A 6,000-nucleotide genomic window follows, 5' to 3' on the forward strand; every position below is an offset into this window, starting at 1 on the left:
ATATACCTTCCCTGGTTTTACACTTAATCATAAGCTCTGTTCTTGTCTAGTATTATCTGTTCATCTCCCATCTGAGGCTCCAGTGTGTTGGGGAATAGTCTTAGGCCACACATTCTCTGTGCCATCTGGTGGATGAATAGCAGAGAAAGGAAGTTGTGCCATCATAAGGATGTGCCACTTTTCACGTCTCCTAGTGGCCTGTAGAAATGGTCTCTTTTTGTGATAAAGACTTAGTACAGAACAAGGTATAGTGCCTCTTGTGTGTGCAGAGACCCAGCTAAAGGCAAACTGGGTTCTTGTGTTAACAGACTTTCTGCAGATAGATCAAAGAAAGCTCATTTTGGCTCCAATTATTTCAAAAGAAAATACTCAAATAAAATTTATAAATAGAAGGTAACAGGGACAAATATGATCAAAGTAAATTAAAAACATGCATGAAAATGTCATAGTGAAGCCCATTATTTTGTACCATTAATATACACCCATCAAAATGTCTTTAAATAAATTCATCAGAGTGTGGCTTAGTAGCAAAAAGGGAAAAGTAAACTGTGAGCTTAGCATGCACAAGGCCCCAGCACCACAAGCACACATATGTGTGTGTGTGTGTAAATATCATGATTTAGGAGTAGCACTCCAGAGTAAGTTATAAGCTCTCCTCATTGTATATATAAATATCATTTCAGTGCAATCTTAAGACTGAGTTTATTTATTTTATATATATATGAATGTTTTGCTTGCATGTATGTCTATATCTCACGTGTGTGTGGTCAGAAGAGGGTGTTGGATTCCTGGACCTTCAGTTACAAATGGTTGAGTCACTGTGTGGGTGCTGTGAATTGAATATAGGTTCACTGCAAGAACAAGCGCTCTAACCACTGAGAAGTCTCTCCAGCCCTAAGATTGATTTTTCTACTGGTGGTTTATAAGGAGTTAGTCCCTTTTAAGCCCATTTAAACTAGCTCTTTTATTAAGGGCTGGGGATATAGTTTGTTGGTAGAGGGCTTACCTTGCATGTGCAAGACCCCAGGTTCAGTCCCCAGTACCACTCAGTACAACAACAGAAAGTATCACTGCCGGGGGGGGGGGGCAGCCTCCAGCAGTATACAAAGACTTTCTATCTGAGGGTGTTAGGGAAAAATACTCTTACACACTCTCTTAATAGTTTCCTTCTTTATTCTCTATTCTTCTGTATACTTATTTTCCTACAGCCTATATACCCCAACAAAATCTTTCAAGCAATATAAAAATTGCAATGTGGTTACATTCTGTTTTTCAAGTGAATGATTATAATGAGTACTAGTAAAAGCATGTTTTTCTCTTTCCTTACATTGTTAAAAACAAAGCCACCCTGGTAACCCACATACATTTACATCTAAGTAACTTGTTATGGATTAACCTAATATGAGCAAGCAGAGAACATTTTTTTTCTCAGCCAACTCTCTTGTTGGCAGACTGCATATTACAGTTACAAAGGATCAATCATTTTATTGTTTATCTTGATGGGTAATCTTATAATCTTAAAGGGATCACAAATCTAAACCTTTATGCATAAAAAATAGCCATCCATCTGTACTTTAAATCTTTAGGGCACATACTCAAGAGTTTCTTATTTCAGGAAAGTGAGGGCAAAAATGGGTACAATGAGTTAATCATCACCCTTGATCACCAACCTAGCAAGAAAAGTGTGTCAGCTAGCAACAATTGGGCTGCTTTGTATTTTTGACCCTAACCTGTAGTAAGGAGCAGTGGGTCGCTTCCTGCCATCCAGCTCCCGGCCGCCTGGCTAGCTTATGCCCCGAAATAACAACACACAAATTGTATTCTTTTAAACACTGCCTGGCCTATTAGTTTCAGCCTCTTATTGGCTAATTCTCACATCTTGATTAACCCATTTCTAATAATCTGTGTAGCACCACGAGGTAGTGGCTTACCAGGAAGACCTTAACCTGCATCCATCTCAGAGAGGAGAGGCATGGCGACTGCCTGACTCGACTTCTTTCTCCCAGCATTCTGTTCTGTCTACTCCACCTATCTAATTTTCTGTCCTATCAAAGGCCAAGGCAGTTTCTTTATCAACCATTGAAAGTAACAATAGACAAATGACCCTCCTCCATCACTAACCTAATGAATCCATAACTCGGTTATGTATCCTAGTGAACTTTAGATTGTTTTCTGATGTTTTTCCATATCTATCTATCTATCTATCTATCTATCTATCTATCTATCTATCTATTATGTATACAATATTCTGTCTGTGTGTGTGTCTGCAGGCCAGAAGAGGGCACCAGACCTAATTACAGATGGTTGTGAGCCACCATGCGGTTGCTGGGTATTGAACTCAGGACCTTTGGAAGAGCAGGCGATGCTCTTAACCACTGAGCCATCTCTCCAGCCCCCCATCTTTTTTTTGAGACAGGGTTTCTCTGTAGCTTTGGAGCCTGTCCTGGAACCAGCTCTTGTAGACCAGGCTGTTTTCGAACTCACAGAGATCCGCCTACCTCTGCCTCCCGAGTGCTGGGATTAAAGGCATGCGCCACCACGGCCCAACGGGTTTTTCCATCTTTAAGCTATTATCAAAGTATCTGATCTAACCTGAAGTTATTTTAAAGCTTTGTTTCAGCTAATGATGCACCCCAGGGCTCCTCCCAATGGCTGTCCTCAACAAGAGAGAATAAAATTGATGTTGACTATGTTCGATGTTTACTGCAAGTTTCCAGTGAAAAGTAGTAGGAGGTCATGTTAGCTCAAGGTTTGATAGGCGTAGACTTCAGACAGTATTCGATAATGAAGTACCCTTTTCTCTGATGACATATTGTGATCCCCCCATAGTACCTTGTTGGGTTTCATGGTTTTCAGAGTTCTTTGAATTTTTTTTAAACCACAGGTACATTTTAATTTACTACTTAATCAAATGCTAATTCAAACCCAGTAGAAGGACATCATGGTTCAAAGCTCTTTGCAGTTGGAAAGCAGGAAAAAATGGTTTAGCCTTTAGTTGATTACCTTTTTATAGGGGTACTGCCTTTCTTCTCTTTCTTTTCTTCTTTTTTAAACTTAAAAAAAAATCTATTCTTATTTTATGTGCATTGGTGTTTTGCCTCTTTGTGAAGGTACTGAATCCCCTGGAACTGGAGTTACAGACAGTTGTGAGCTCTTATGTGAGTGCTGGGAATTGGGAATTGAGCCCAGGTCTTCTGGAAGCACACCTAGTTCTTTCAAGCACTGAGCCATCTCTCCAGCCCCCTTATTTTTATTTCCATGTGTTTATTTTTTATTGTGCATATTAATCATATGGTGAAGAGTTAAGCTCCATTTATTTGTTTTTTTAACTGAGAGCAAAGGGTTAATCTATGTTGGAACAGAAATCTTTGGGGGCCTTGAAGCTGAGTGTATTCTCTTCACTGAATGTCAAAACAATTACATATATATCAGCTCACAATATAGTTAAGGAGATGAAGCATACAACTGAAAATCCAAACAAGCAGAAGCACTCAAAAAAGGCACAGACAAGGCTTTCTGAAGGAACCCTGGGGTAGGTGGGCACTTCATAAAGGGAGACATGTTTGGAAGTTAGTTTTCCTTTTTTCCCCTTGTTTTTGAGGTAGGGTTTCTTTGTGTAGATCTGCCTGGAACTTACTCTGTAGATCAGGCTGGCCTCAAACTCAAAGGTTGATCTGCTTCTGTCTTGCAGGTGCTGGGATTAAAGGTGTGTGGCACCGCTGCTCTCAAGTCAAGTGTATTACCAGTCTCAATTAGTGTCTTCTAATTGGGAAGTTCTTGTACTGTAGTGATGTAGTACATATTTTTGGTTGTGTCCAGTCAAAGAAATTAATGGACATTATGGTTAAAGCAGGAACCTAAAGTCTTAAATGCAAGCTGGGAGAAAACCTAGTAAAGTGCTTGCCTTGCAAGCATGAGGACCTGAGTCTGAACCCTAGAGCCCACATAAGAAGAGTTAATGCATGCCGGCACGTGCTTATAATCCCAGCCCTGTGGAGGTAGAGGGAGGCGGATCCCAGGGTCTTTCTAGACAACTGCCCTAGCCTAACAGGAGAGCTCCAGGCCAGTGAGGCCCCTTCTTCAAAACGAGCAGGTGGTGCCTGATGACATCTGACATTGTGCTCTCTCTTACACACACACACACACACACACACACACACACACACACCTACCTGATGACATCTGACGTTGTACTCTGGCCTACACAGACAGACAGACAGACAGACAGACAGACACACCTGATGACATCTATAATGTTGTGGCCTACACACACACACATATACAAACACACACCTGATGACATCTAATGTGCTCTGGCCTACATACACATACATGCACGCACGCACACATACATATATACACACATGCATGCACATACACATGCAGGCGTACTATGCATGTGTGTTTGTACACATAGACATACACAAATTAAAATGGTATGAATGATGGCTAGGATTTTTTTTTGTTTTTTTGAGACCGTCTTCCTATGTAGGAGAGTCGGACACCTCAAACACTGTTCTCCTGCCTTAGTTGCTTAAGGAGCTTTGATTCCAGGTGTGTGCTGACCGTCAGTGGCTCAGTTCTTAGCTGTGTTCTCTTTCGTGTAACTATAGCACTCTCAAGTACCTACAACAAATCTGTGGCAATTTGCTGCTCTGCCATATGCCATCTCCTTTTAGGAATTGATTCTAAACATTTGCATTTTGTCTTCTAGTAGTTATTAGGATAAAGGCATATTTTATTTTGTCATTGGTCACGTAAAGTTCTTTGCTTCAGCTACAATTTAAATGTCTAAAATGTAAAGATAGGTGCATCCAGAAACAGGGGCATCACAACATGGTTTGTGTTTCTTTTTTCTATAAGTGCAGTTTCACGCTGGAGAGATGGCTCAGAGGTTAAGAGCACGGGCTATTCTTCCAAAGGTCCCGAGTTCAATTCCCAGCAACCACATAGTGACTCACAGCCATCTGTGATGAGATCTTGTGCCCTCTTCTGACCTGCAGGTGTACATGCATATAAAACACTGTATTCATAAAAAATAAATTTGAAAAGTATTGAAGTACAGTTTCAAACCCAACAATAAAGCTGCACATCTACCCAACTTCAAAACTAGGAAGTTACCCAGGCCCCTCCTAGCTCCCAGAGGGAGTCACTAACTGAAATGTGTTTCTTTAATCCTTGGTTTTCTTTCAAGTTTTATATTTTGTTTAACCATGTATGTATATATTATAAAGCACTGTGGTTCTTCCATGTTCTTTTTTGTTTGTTTGTTTTAGCCATAGTTGTTCTGACTGACCTTGAATTCACTATATAGCTGAGGATGACTTTGAACTCCCGAACCTCCTCCCTTAGTCTTTTGAGTGCTAGGATTACAAGTGTGGGCCCTCACATCCAGTTCAGCTTTTGTAATTTTCCTTTTCTTGGCTTACAAACATATAAGCTCTCTCAGTTGAGACTTATTTGTACTTTAATATTATGATTATAAGCAATATAAGGCAGTAGGTTATTTATTTTAACTTCTATAGACTATATTTTTGTGTGGAAAATATATCCATTGATGGCTAATTGGGTAGTTTTCAGCATACTGTTGGCAGTATACAGAACTATGGGCGTTTTTTGTTTGTTTGTTTTTTTATTGAGAAAAGGAAAAAAAAGTTTCCACCTCCTCCCAGCCTCCCATTTCCCTCCCCCTCCTCCCACCCTTCTCCCCTCCCCCCACTTCTCTCCCCCTCCCTCTCCAGTCCAAAGAGCAGTCAGGGTTCCCTGCCCTGTGGAAAGTCCAAGGTCCTCCCCCCTCCGTCCATGTCTAGGAAGGTGAACGTCCAAACTGACTAGGCTCCCACCAAGCCGGAACATGAAGTAGGATCAAAACCCGGTGCCATTGTCCTTGGCTTCTCATCAGCCCTCATTGTTCGCCATGATCAGAGAGTCCGGTTTTATCCCATGCTTTTTCAGTCACAGTACAGCTGGCCTTGGTGAGCTCCCAATAGATCAGCCCCC

General features: G+C 41.0%; 1 protein-coding gene across 5 annotated transcripts in view; it reads left to right on the forward strand.

Moving 5' to 3' along the window:
- Apoo (apolipoprotein O) overlaps positions 1–6,000 on the forward strand; it is a 50,642-nt gene that overhangs the window by 32,261 nt on the left and 12,381 nt on the right. The gene's annotated exons all lie outside the window — the stretch shown is intronic.

Source organism: Alexandromys fortis, unplaced genomic scaffold, assembly GCF_014885135.2.
Source record: "Alexandromys fortis isolate MF-2015 unplaced genomic scaffold, M_Fortis_MF-2015_v1.1 scaffold_414, whole genome shotgun sequence".
NCBI lineage: Eukaryota > Metazoa > Chordata > Mammalia > Rodentia > Cricetidae > Alexandromys > Alexandromys fortis.